Raw genomic sequence first — 13,313 nt, 5'->3', positions numbered from 1 at the left:
AGGTTTTTATTGTACTTTCAAAATATGTCTTTAAAGTACGAAAATAATAGCTAATTCATATATATATATATATATATATATAGAACCCCATCTACATTTAATTCCTAGATCCCACAGCTGCCCCCAATTATTTCGGATGGAAAGCTCAACAACGATTCCTTTCTTATCGTTCTGTTCATATATATTTATTATTTATTTATTATTAATATCTTTTTATTTCAAGAAAACAAGAAAAGTAAGAAATAATGAAAGAAGGAAGGTTTGGGTAAAGAAATATTTCTATTCGTGCGTGTATGGCTCCCACTGCAGGTACAGTTTCACGTGCCCATTGGGCCACATCAACTGAATTCCAGCCAGGCTTGCACGGTTCCCTTTTCTTTTTATTGGTTCCTTTTCTTAGCCTTCACATTTTACACTTAAATGAACCAGAGTAAACAAAACAATGTTACATGAATTCTCATCTTTTACCAGCAAATTTGACTAAAAAAAAATCTTTTTTATTGTACGTACATCTTGTAAACTAGGCATATCCAAATCTCTGACATAATTAGTATACTATAAATTAAACCCATTCAAACGCCACCTATAGCCTCATAAAAATTTTTGTTCTTGCCAAAACCTCATTCTAACCATGTATGGAGATAAGGTTTAAAAATTGGTCCTTAAATAAATTTTATCCGATATATCAATTTAGCCTCTAAATTTTAACTGTGTTTAATTCAGTCTTTTAATTTTGTAATTATTGAATTAAATTAATCATTTTGTAGCAATCTAATTAACAAAATATTTATGTATATTGTTAATTATCATGGTAACGATTAATAATTAACTAATTGATAAGAAATAAAATGATCGGCAAAAAACATAGAAAAATCAATAAGAAAGATATTTGAAGGATTTTTTTTATTAGACTTTCAACGAATTTGTCTTTGCTAAAAATTGAGACTAAAGAGACGAAATTAAAAAAACTAACACTAAGAGTTATCATAAATTAGATCTTTCAATTTCTTTGTACAACAAGTAAAACAAATCACTCACCTCATTTATACACATAAAAAAATGTGTATAAAGGAAATACAAAAATCCATTCATCCAAAAAGTATTCAAATTTTCTCATAAAAAGTATTTAAATATGCTCCTAACAGTTTAACCTTAATGTAGGTCAAATCTTCTTAGAACAAAACTATGAAATCTGAAATTAAATAAAAGATATGACTTTAAAATTAATTCAATTAATTTAAATCCTATTTAAACTTATCAGATCAGATCATATTTAATTTAAATTTAAACTCTTAAAGATATGATAATCAATTTAAATCAAATTTGTTCATATTAGATTAGTTCAGATTTGATTTAAATTTTAAACTTCTCAAAATACTACTAAACAAATCAAATCTTTTGACAAAGCATAACAACAAATCAAAATGAAATATAAACTAAATAAATTTAAAATTAATGCCAGGCTTGTCGTGCCTCCCAATAAACTTAAAAAAATTTTTTTGGGATTCTTGTTGTCCTAACTTGGTTCAATAGACTTTGTCTTTTCTCCCTTGATTTACAATTGATGTATTTCTTTAAGTACGAGGGCTGCCAACTTTTCAAAGCTCTCCTTGAGCTTCTTTTTACATCCTTTAATGATGGAAACTTTCAGCAGGGGTGACAAACGAGTCAAAATTCATCGAATCAACTTGTATAACTTGCCAAAAAAAGGCAAAACGGGCTAAAAATTTGAGGCCGCTATAATAGAAAAGCCCGCCTAACGCCGCCTATAAATTTGAAATGTTACTTTTGTGTTTGTATTTAGAATGTTTGTTCATTTTACTTTAAGTTATAATTTGGACTATGTGTGATTGATTAGAGACTTGAACAATGTTTAATTATATGTTTTGAATAATGTTTGTTTTGTTTTGGACAATGTTGGTTTCATTATTTTGTTTCAAAAAAATTAGTTGAGACTATGTTTATTAGATATTTAGAATTATTAAAATTTTAGTATTTGTGAATTTAGAAAGGTTTTAATTACTTTGTCGGTCCTTATAGTTTTATTGAATTTTCAATTAGGTCCCTATACTTCTTTTTTCTTTTCGATTGACTCCTTATATCATATCAGATTTTATAATTAAGTCCCTGCCATGACAAAAATGCTAAAACTAACGGAATATTCTGTTAAACCAAACAAATATGTCTAATACTTGATTGAATATTTTGTATAGTTTAACAGACTGTTCTGTCAATTTCAACATTTTTGTCATGACAAATACCTAGTTACAAAATTTAATATGGTATAGGGACTCAATTGAAAAGAAGAAAGGTATATGGACCAAATTAAAAATTTGGTAAAATTATAGGGATCAACAGGATAATTAAACCATTTAGAAATTATAATTGTTTTTATGTCTTTAGAAATTATAAGTTTATTGAAATATTTGTGAAATTTTATATGTTTAATATTTAATTGTTTAATAATTGAGAGAGAGAGAGAGAGGGAGAGAGAGAGAGAGAGAGAGAGAGAGAGTTGGCAGGTTTAGCCCGCTAACCCGTCAATCTGCTGTTAAGTGGGGTGGAGAGGGCTAGGCTATCAATTGGCGGGCTTTGGCGGGACGGGCCAGGAAGAAGTGTAAAATTCCTATTTTGCACCTTTGTCTTTAGATATCCATATTATCTTCCCGAGCATGTATCATTTCATTCTTCCTCAAAACTATTAGTCCGTAAATCTCTATCCATATCAAAAGAAGAAATATTAGAAATATTATACACACCTGATGGATCAATCTTGTAGGCATTATCATTGATTTTCTCTAGAACTTGAAATGGACCATCTCCTCTAGCATCAAGTTTAGACTTCCTTTGTTTGAGTAGGAAATCTTTCCTTCCTCAAATGATTCCGAACCTAATCTCTTGATTCAAAGACTATATGCTTTCGACCCTTATTTACCTTTTCAGTCCTGGTATTGTTCTTCCTTTCATTCATGTCATCACAAGCATTCTCATGTATTACTTTAACCTTTTCAGTGTTGCTCTCTCCATCTAAACTAACAAGATCACTCAAAAGTAAAGGCGTTAAATCCAAAATAGTCAAAGAGTTGAAATCATATACAATTTCGAAAGGAGAATAACCAGTTGAGGGATTGGTGCACGAAATTGTGATCATCAACAATGGCGCCAATAGACTTGGAGCTCTCAAACGTGAATCACACTTTGTCACAACTTCGCACAACTAACCAGCAAGTGCACTGGGTCGTCCAAGTAATACCTTACGTGAGTAAGGGTCGATCCCACGAAGATTGTTGGTATGAAGCAAGCTATGGTCATTTTGTAAATCTCAGTTAGGCGGATTCAAATGGTTATAATGGTTTTCAAAAATAATAATAAATAAAGCATAAAATATATAAAAGAAATACTTATGTAAATCCTTGGTGGAAATTTCAGATAAGTGTATGGAGATCCTTTGTCCCTTCTAAATCTCTACTTTCCTACTGCCTTCCTCCAATCATTCTTACTCCTTTCTATGGCAAGCTGTATGTAGGGCATCACCGTTGTCAATGGCTACTTCCCATCCTCTCAGTGAAAATAGTCCAAATGCTCTGTCACAGCATGGCTAATCATTTGTCGATTCTCGATCATGTCGGAATAGAATCCATTGATTCTTTTGCGTCTGTCACTACGCCCAACAATCGCGAGTTTGAAGCTCGTCACAGTCATTCAATCCCTGAATCCTACTCGAATGCCACAGACAAGGTTTAGACTTTCTGGATTCTTAGGAATGGCCGCCAAAGGGGTTCTAGCTTATACCACGAAGATTCTGATTAAGGAATCCAAGAGACACACGCTCGGTCTAAGGTAGAACGAAAGTGGTTGTCAAGCACGCATTCATAAGGATGGATGATGATGAGTGTCACGGATCATCACATCCATCAGGTTAAAGTGCAGCGAATATCTTAGAATAAGAATAAGCTTGAATCGACTAGAAGAACAATAGTAATTGCATTAATTCTCGAGGTACAGCAGAGCTCCACACCTTAATCTATGGTGTGTAGAAACTCCACCGTTGAAAATACATAAGTGATCAAGGTTCAGGCATGGACGAATGGCCAGCCCCCCAAAGTCTAAGAACTAAACGTCCAAAGATAGATACCAAGATGTCTAATACAATAGTAAAATGTCCTATTTATACTAGACTAGTTACTAGGGTTTACAGAAATAAGTCTAAATACAGAAATCCACTTCCGGGGCCCACTTTGGTGTTTGATTGGGCTGAGCTTGAGCTTTACACGTGCAGAGGCTTCTTTTGGAGTTAAATGCCAAGTTGTAACATGTTTTTGGCATTTAACTCTGGTTTGTGACATGTTTCTGGCGTTTTACTCCAGAATGCAGCATGGAACTGACGTTGAACGCCAGTTTGAGTCGTCTAAGCTCAAACAAAGTATGGGCATTATATATTTCTGGAAAGCCCTGGATGTCTACCTTCCAACGCAGTTGTGAGCGCACCATTTGGAGTTCTGTAGCTCCAGAAAATCCATTTCGAGTGCAGAGAGATCAGAATCCAACAGCATTAGCAGTCCTTTGTCAGCCTGAATCAGATTTTTGCTCAGGTCCCTCAATTTCAGCCAGAAAATACCTAAAATTACAGAAAAAGACACAAACTCATAGTAAAGTCCAGAAATGTTAATTTGCATAAAAACTAATGAAAATATCCCTAAAAGTAGCTATATCCTACTATAAACTACCTAAAAACAATGCCAAAAAGTGTATAAATTATCCACTCATCACAACACCAAACTTAAATTTGTTGCTTGTCCCCAAACAACTGAAAATCATTTAGGATAAAAAGAAGAGAATATACTATAAATCTCAAAACATCAATGAATATTAGTTCTAACTAGATGAGCGGGACTTGTAGCTTTTTGCTTCTGAACAGTTTTGGCATCTCACTTTATCCTTTGAAGTTTAGAATGATTGGCATCCATAGGAACTCAGAGTTCAGATAGTGTTATTGATTCTCTTAGTTTAGTATGTTGATTCTTGAACACAGCTACTTTTATGAGTCTTGGCCGTGGCCCTAAGCACTTTGTTTTCAAGTATTACCACCGGATACATAAATGCCACAAACACATGACTGGGTGAACCTTTTCAGATTGTGACTCAGCTTTGCTAAAGTCCCCAGTTAGAGGTGTCCAGAGCTCTTAAGCACACTCTTTTTGCTTTGGATCACGACTTTAACCACTCAGTCTCAAGCTTTTCACTTGGACCTATTTATATTTTTTTCGCCATTTTTTTTTCTTTTTTTTCACTGCTTTTTCTTACTTCAAGAATCAATTTTATAATTTTTCAGATTATTAATAACATTTCTCTTGTTCATCATTCTTTCAAGAGCCAACAATTTTAACATTCATAAACAACAAGATAAAAAATATCCAATGTTCAAGCATTCATTCAGAAAACAAAAAGTATTGTCACCACATCAATATAATTAAACTAATTTTAAGGATGAATTTGAAACTCATGTACTTCTTGTTCTTTTGTATTAGGAACATTTTTCATTTAAGAGAGGTGAAGGATTCATGGAATTATTCATAGCCTTAAGACATAGACACTAGACACTAATAATCATGTAATAAAGACACAAACATAGACAAACATGAAGCTTAAAAACCGAAAAAAAAAACAGAGAGATAAGAACAAGGAAGTTAAGGAATGAGTCCACCTTAGTGATGGTGGCGTCTTCTCCTAGATGGTCCAATGATGTCCTTGAACTCCTCTATGTCTCTTCCTTGCCTTTGTTGCTCCTCCCTCATAGCTCTTTAATCTTCTCTAATCTCATTGAGAATGATGGAGTGCTCTTAGTGGTCCACCCTTAATTGGTTCATGTCATGACTCAATCCTTCTAGAGAAGTGTTGAGTTGTTCCCAATAGTTGTTTGGAGAAAAGTGCATCCCTTAAGGCATCTCAGGGATCTCTTGATGATGAGCTTCCTCATGCGTCTCTTGAGATCCATGGATGGCCTCTCTTGTTTGCTCCATCCTCTTCTTAGTGATGGGCTTGTCCTCTTCAATGAGGATGTCTCCTTCTATGACAACTCCAGCTGAGTAGCACAGATGGCAAATGAGATGAGGAAAAGCTAGCCTTGCCAAGGTGGAGGGCTTTTCGGCTACTTTGTAGAGTTCTAGAGAGATAACTTCATGAACTTCTACTTCCTCTCCAATCATGATGCTTTGGATCATGATGGCCCGATCCACAGTAACTTCGGATCGGTTGCTAGTGGGGATGATGGAGCGTTGGATGAACTCCAACCATCCTCTAGCCACAGGCTTAAGGTCCAGTCTTCTTAATTGAATTGGCTTACCTTTTGAGTCTCTTTTCCATTGAGCTCCTTCCATACATATGTCCATAAGGACTTGGTCCAACCTTTGATCAAAGTTGACCCTTCTAGAGTAGAGGCGTGTATCTTCTTGCATCATAGGCAAGTTGAATGCCAACCTTACATTTTTTAGACTGAAATCTAAGTATTTTTCCCGAATCATTGTAAGATAATTCTTTGGGTTCGGTTCATACTTTGATCATGGTTCCTAATGATCCATGCATTGGCATAGAACTTTTGAACCATTAAGATTCTGACTTGTTGAATGGGGTTGGTCAGAACTTCCCAACCTCTTCTTTGGATCTCATGTCGGATCTCCGGATACTCATTCTTCTTGAGCATGAAAAGGACCTCAGGGATCACCTTCTTCTTGGCCACAACTTCATAGAAGTGGTCTTGATGGACGTTTGAGATGAATCTCTCCATCTCCAATGACTCGGAGGTGGAAGCTTTTGTCTTCCCTTTCCTCTTTCTAGAGGTTTCTCCGGCCTTAGGTGCCATAGATGGTTATGGGAAAACAAAAAGCTATGCTTTTACCACACCAAACTTAGAATGTTGCTCGCCCTCGAGCAAAGAAAAGAAAGAATAGAAGAAGAAGAAGAAGATATGAAGGAGAGGGAGATGGATGTGTATTCGGCCAAGGGGGAGAAGAGAGGGTTATGTTGTGTGAAAGTGAAGAAGGATAGAGGTGTTTATATAGTGGAGGGAGAGGGTAGTAGGTTTGGTCATTAGGGTGGGTTTAGGTGGGAAAAAGGGATTTTGAATTTGAAGGTAGGTGGGATTTATGTGGAAGAGTGGATGGATGTGAGTAGTGAAGAGGTGATGGGAAAGAGAGATTGAGGTGATTGGCAGAGGGTTTTTTAGGGAAGAGTGTTATTGGATTGTGTGAAGAAGAGAGAAGGTGAGTTGAGGTAGGTAGGGATCCTGTGGGGTCCACAGATCCTGAGGTGTCAAGGATTTATCATCCCTGCACTAATGAGGCATGTAAAATGCCCTCTGCATGCAATCCTGGCGTTCAATGCCAGATTGATGCTTGTTTCTGGCGTTCAATGCCAATCTGCAACATGTTTCTGGCGTTAAACGCCAGTTCCATGCTTGTTTCTGGTGTTTAACGCCAGCTTTCCTCAGGGTGCAATCCTGGCGTTTAAACATCAGACTACTGCTTGTTTCTGGCATTCAATGCCAGATTCATGCTTTGTTCTGGCGTTGAACGCCAGCCAGATTAAACGCCAGTAAGCTCTTCCTCCAGGGTGTGCTGTTTCTTCTGCTGTTTTTTATTCTGTTTTTAATTTTAGTAATTGTTTTGTGACTCCACATGATCATGAACCTAATAAAAATATAAAAGAACAATAAAAATATAGATAAATAAAAATTGGGTTGCCTCCCAATAAGTGCTTCTTTAATGTCAATAGCTTGACAGTGAGCTCTCATGGAGCCTCACAAATCCTCAGAGCATTGTTGGGACCTCCCAACACCAAACTTAGAGTTTGAATGTGGGAGTTCAACACCAAACTTAGATTTTGGTTGTGCCTCCCAACACCAAACTTAGAGTTTGATTATGAGGGCTCTATTTGACTCTGTATTGAGAGAAGCTTTTCAGGCTTCCTCTCCATGGTTGCAGAAGAAGATCCTTGAGCTTTAAGCACTAGGTAGTCCCCATTCAATTGAAAGACTAGCTCTCCTCTGTCAACATCAATCACAGCTCCTGCTGTGGCTAGGAAGGGTCTTCCAAGGATAATGGATTCATCCTGATCCTTCCTAGTGTCTAAGATTATGAAATCAGCAGGGAAGTAAAGGCCTTTAACCTTTACTAACACGTCCTCTACGAATCCATAAGCTTGTCTTATTGACTTGTCTGCCATCTCTAATGAGAATGTGGCAGCCTGTACCTCAAAGATCTCCAGCTTCTCTATTACAGAGAGTGGCATAAGATTTATACCTGACCCCAGGTCACACAGAGCCTTCTCAAAGGTCATGGTGCCTATAGTACAGGGTATTAAGAATTTACCAGAATCTTGTTTCTTTTGAGGTAAAGTTTGCTGAACCCATGTATCTAGTTCACTAATGAGCAAGGGTGGTGCATCTTCCCAAGTCTCATTACCAAACAACTTGGCATTCAGCTTCATGAAAGCTCCTAGATATTGAGCAACTTGCTCTCCAGTTACATCTTCATCCTCTTCAGAGGAAGAATAGTTTTCAGAGCTCATGAATGGCAGAAGAAGGTTTAAAGGAATCTCTATGGTCTCTATATGATCCTCAGATTCCTTTAGGTCCTCAATAGGGAACTCCTTTCTATCTGGGGGACATCCCATGAGGTCTTCCTCATTGGGATTCACGTCCTCCCCTTCCTCCTTGGATTCGGCCATATAGACAATATCAATGGCCTTGCACTCTCTTTTTGGATTCTCTTCTGTATTGCTTGGGAGAGTACTAGGAGGAGTTTTAGTGATTTTCTTACTTAGCTGGCCTACTTGTGCCTCCAAATTTCTGATGGATGACCTTGTTTCACTCATGGAACTTAAAGTGGCCTTAGACAGATCAGAGACTATGTTTGCTAAGCTAGAGGAGCTCTACTCAGAATGCTCTGTCTGTTGCTGAGAAGATGATGGAAAAGGCTTGTTATTGCTAAGCCTGTTTCTTCCACTATTATTAAAGCCTTGTTTGGGCTTTTATTGATCCTTCCATGAGAAATTTGGATGATTTCTCCATGAGGAGTTATAGGTGTTCCCATAGGGTTCACCCATGTAATTCACCTCTGCCATTGTATGGTTCTCAGGATCATAAGCTTCTTCTTCAAAAGATGCCTCTTTAGTACTCTTGGATGCATTTTGCCATCCATTCAGACTCTGAGAAATTATGTTGACTTACTGAGTCAACATTTTGTTCTGAGCCAATATGGCATTTAGAGCATCAATTTCAAGAACTCCCTTCCTCTGAGGTGTCCCATTACTCACAGAATTCCTCTCAGAAGTGTACTTAAATTTGTTATTTGCAACCAAGTCAATGAGTTCTTGAGCTTCTGCAGGCGTTTTCTTTAGGTGAATGGATCTACCTGCAGAATTGTCTAGTAACATCTTAGAGAACTCGGATAAACCATAATAGAATATATCCAAAATGGTCCACTCTGAAAGCATGTCAGAAGGACATCATTTGGTCATCTTCTTGTATCTTTCCCAAGCTTCATAGAGGGATTCACCATCTTTTTGTTTGAAGGTCTGAACATCCAGTCTAAGCTTGCTCAGCTTTTGAGGATGAAAGAACTTAGCCAAGAAGGTCGTGACCAGCTTATCCCAAGAGTCCAGGCTATCTTTAGGTTGAGAGTCCAACCATGTTCCAGCCTGTCTCTTACAGCAAAAGGGAAAAGCATGAGCCTGTAGACTTCAGGATCTACTCCATTAGTCTTAACAGTCTCACAGATCTGCAAGAATTTAATTAAAAATTGATAGGGATTTTCTGATAGAAGTCCATAGAACTTGCAGTTCTGTTGCATTAGAGCAACTATTTTAGGTTTCAGCTCAAAATTGTTTGCTCCAATGGCAAGGATTGAGATGCTTCTTCCATCAAATTTGGAAGTAGGTGTAGTATAGTCACCAAGCATCGTCCTTGCATTATTATTTTCGGCTGCCATCTCTTCTTCCTTTTCAAAAAATTCTGTAAGGTTGTCTCTGGATTGTTGTAATTTAGCTTCTCTTAGTTTCTTCTTCAGAGTCCTTTTAGGTTCAGGATCTGCTTCAACAAGAATATTCTTGTCCTTGCTCCTGCTCATATGAAAAATAAGGGAACATAAAATAATAATAGGGATCCTCTTTACCACAGTAAAAAGATTCTTTTATGTTTATTAGAAGAAGAAAAGAATAGAAGAAGGAAAAGAGGAAAATTCAAACTCAAAGAGGAAGAGGGGGTTCGAATTTTAAGATGAAGAGAAGTGTTAGTAAATGAATAAATAAATAGAAGAAGATGAGAGAGGGAGAAATTCAAAAATAAATTTTGAAAAAGGGTTAGTGATTTTCGATAATTAAGAGAAGAAATAAAATTAAAATTAAAATTTGAAACAATTAGTTAAGTAAAAGAATTTTGAAAAAGAAGGAGGTAATTTTCGAAAATTAGAGAAAGGAAAGTAGTTAGGTGGTTTTGAAAAAGATAAGAAATAGTAAAACAAAAAGTCAATTATTTAGTTGAAAAATATTTGAAAATCAATTTTGAAAAGATAAGAAGTTAGAAAAGATTTTTGAAATTGATTTTGAAAGAAGATATGATTGAAAAGATATGATTGAAATTTATTTTAAAAAAGATTTGATTTTTAAAATTAATATTGATTACTTGACTAACAAGAAACTAAAGATATGATTCTAGAATTTAAAGATTGAACATTTCTTAATAAGAAAGTAACAAACTTCAAATTTTTGAATCAATCACATTAACTGTTAGTAAAGTTTTCGAAAATTATGAAATAAAGATAAGAAAAGATTCTGAAAAATATTTTCAAATTTTCGAAAATCATAAAATAAAGATGAAAAATATTTGATTTTTTTTTTGAAAAAGATTTTGAAAAGATAGGATTTTTAAAATTGAAAATTTGACTTGACTTATAAGAAATAGCTAAGTTTTAAAAATTTTTGACTAAGTCAACTCAAATTTTTGAAATTTATGAGAAAAAAAGGAAAAGATATTTTTTTATTTTTGAATTTTTAATGATGAGAGAGAAAAACATAAAAATGACTCATAACATGAAAATTATGAATCAAAACACATGATGCATGCAAGAACACTATGAATGTCAAGATGAACACCAAGAATACTTTGAAGATCAAGATGAACATCAAGATTTATTTTTGAAAATTTTCAAGAAAAGAAAAACATGCAAGACACCAAACTTAGGAATTTTCAATGCTTGGACACTATGAATGCAAAAATGCATATGAAAAACAACAAAACAAGTAGACTTACCAAGAACAACTTGAAGATCATGAAGGACACCATGCATGAATTTTTCAAAAAATCTAAAAGTTTTTAAAACATGCAATTGACACCAAACTTAAAAATTGACACTAGACTCAAACAAGAAACACAAAATATTTTTTATTTTTATGATTTTATTATTATTATTTTTTTCGAAACCAATTTTTGAAAAAAATGAAAATAAAATAAAAAATTTTTGAAAGATTTTTGAAAACTTTTTGAAAAGAAAATTACCTAATCTGAGCAACAAGATGAACCATCAATTGTCCAAACTCAAACAATCCCCGGCAACGGCGCCAAAAACTTGGTGCACGAAATTGTGATCATCAACAATGGTGCCAATAGACTTGGAGCTCTCAAACGTGAATCACACTTTGTCACAACTTCGCACAACTAACCAGCAAGTGCACTGGGTCATCCAAGTAATACCTTACGTGAGTAAGGGTCGATCCCACGGAGATTGTTGGTATGAAGCAAGCTATGGTCATCTTGTAAATCTCAGTTAGGCAGATTCAAATGGTTATAATGGTTTTCGAAAATAATAATAAATAAAGCATAAAATAGATAAAAGAGATACTTATGTAAATCCTTGGTGGAAATTTTAGATAAGTGTATGGAGATCCTTTGTCCCTTCTGAATCTCTGCTTTCCTATTGCCTTCCTCCAATCATTCTTACTCCTTTCTATGGAAAGCTGTATGTAGGGCATCACCGTTGTCAATGGCTACCTCCTATCCTCTCAGTGAAAATGGTCCAAATGCTCTGTCACAGCACGGCTAATCATCTGTCGGTTCTCGATCATGTCGGAATAGAATCCATTGATTCTTTTGCGTCTGTCACTACGCCCAACAATCACGAGTTTGAAGCTCGTCACAGTCATTCAATCCGTGAATCCTATTCGGAATACCACGGACAAGGTTTAGACTTTCCGGATTCTCAGGAATGGCCGCCAAAGGGGTTCTAGCTTATACCACAAAGATTCTGATTAAGGAATCCAAGAGACACACGCTCGGAAGTGGTTGTCAAGCACGCGTTCTTAAGGATGGATGATGATGAGTGTCACAGATCATCACATCCATCAGGTTGAAGTGCAGCGAATATCTTAGAATAAGAATAAGCTTGAATCGACTAGAAGAACAATAGTAATTGCATTAATTCTCGAGGTACAGCAGAGCTCCACACCTTAATCTATGGTGTGTAGAAACTCCACCGTTGAAAATACATAAGTGATCAAGGTTCAAGCATGGCCGAATGGCCAGCCCCCCACCAAAGTCTAAGAACTAAACGTCCAAAGATAGATACCAAGATGTCTAATACAATAGTAAAATGTCCTATTTATACTAGACTAGTTACTAGGGTTTATAGAAATAAGTCTAAATGCAAAAATCCACTTTCGGGGCCCACTTTGGTGTGTGTTTGGGCTGAGCTTGAGCTTTGCACGTGCAGAAGCTTCTTTTGGAGTTAAACGCCAAGTTGTAATGTGTTTTTGGTGTTTAACTCTGGTTTGTGACGTGTTTCTGGCATTTTACTCCAGAATGCAGCATGGAACTGGCGTTGAATGCCAGTTTGCATCGTCTATGCTCGAACAAAGTATAGACCATTATATATTGCTAGAAAGCCCTGGATGTCTACTTTCCAACGCAGTTGAGAGCGCACCATTTGGAGTTCTGTAACTCGAGAAAATTCATTTTGAGTGCAGGGAGGTCAGAATCCAACAGCATTAGCAGTTCTTTGTCAGCCTGAGTCAGATTTTTGCTCAGGTCCCTCAATTTTAGCCAGAAAATACCTGAAATCACAGAAAAATACACAAACTCATAGTAAAGTCTAGAAATATGAATTTTGCATAAAAACTAATGAAAACATCCCTAAAAGTAGCTAGATCCTACTAAAAACTACCTAAAAATAATGCCAAAAAGCGTATAAATTATCCGCTCATTAGGGATGCATGAAACGATTATAAACAAACTCAATAAATTACAAGCAGTCCTCCTATGTCAT

General features: G+C 35.9%; 1 non-coding gene across 1 annotated transcript; it reads left to right on the top strand.

Annotated features, from left to right (window-relative positions):
• The first annotated feature begins 9,486 nt into the window (after positions 1-9,486).
• On the top strand, positions 9,487-9,594 carry LOC127746007 (small nucleolar RNA R71). The gene has a single exon (XR_008007628.1). It is a non-coding gene; the product is annotated as a small nucleolar RNA R71 (small nucleolar RNA).
• Positions 9,595-13,313: the final 3,719 nt, after the last annotated feature.

Source organism: Arachis duranensis, chromosome 3 (genome assembly GCF_000817695.3).
Source record: "Arachis duranensis cultivar V14167 chromosome 3, aradu.V14167.gnm2.J7QH, whole genome shotgun sequence".
Classification (NCBI taxonomy): Eukaryota; Viridiplantae; Streptophyta; class Magnoliopsida; order Fabales; family Fabaceae; genus Arachis; species Arachis duranensis.
The sequence above is the reverse complement of the archived record's forward strand: the minus strand, read 5'-3'. Positions and strand labels throughout refer to the sequence as shown.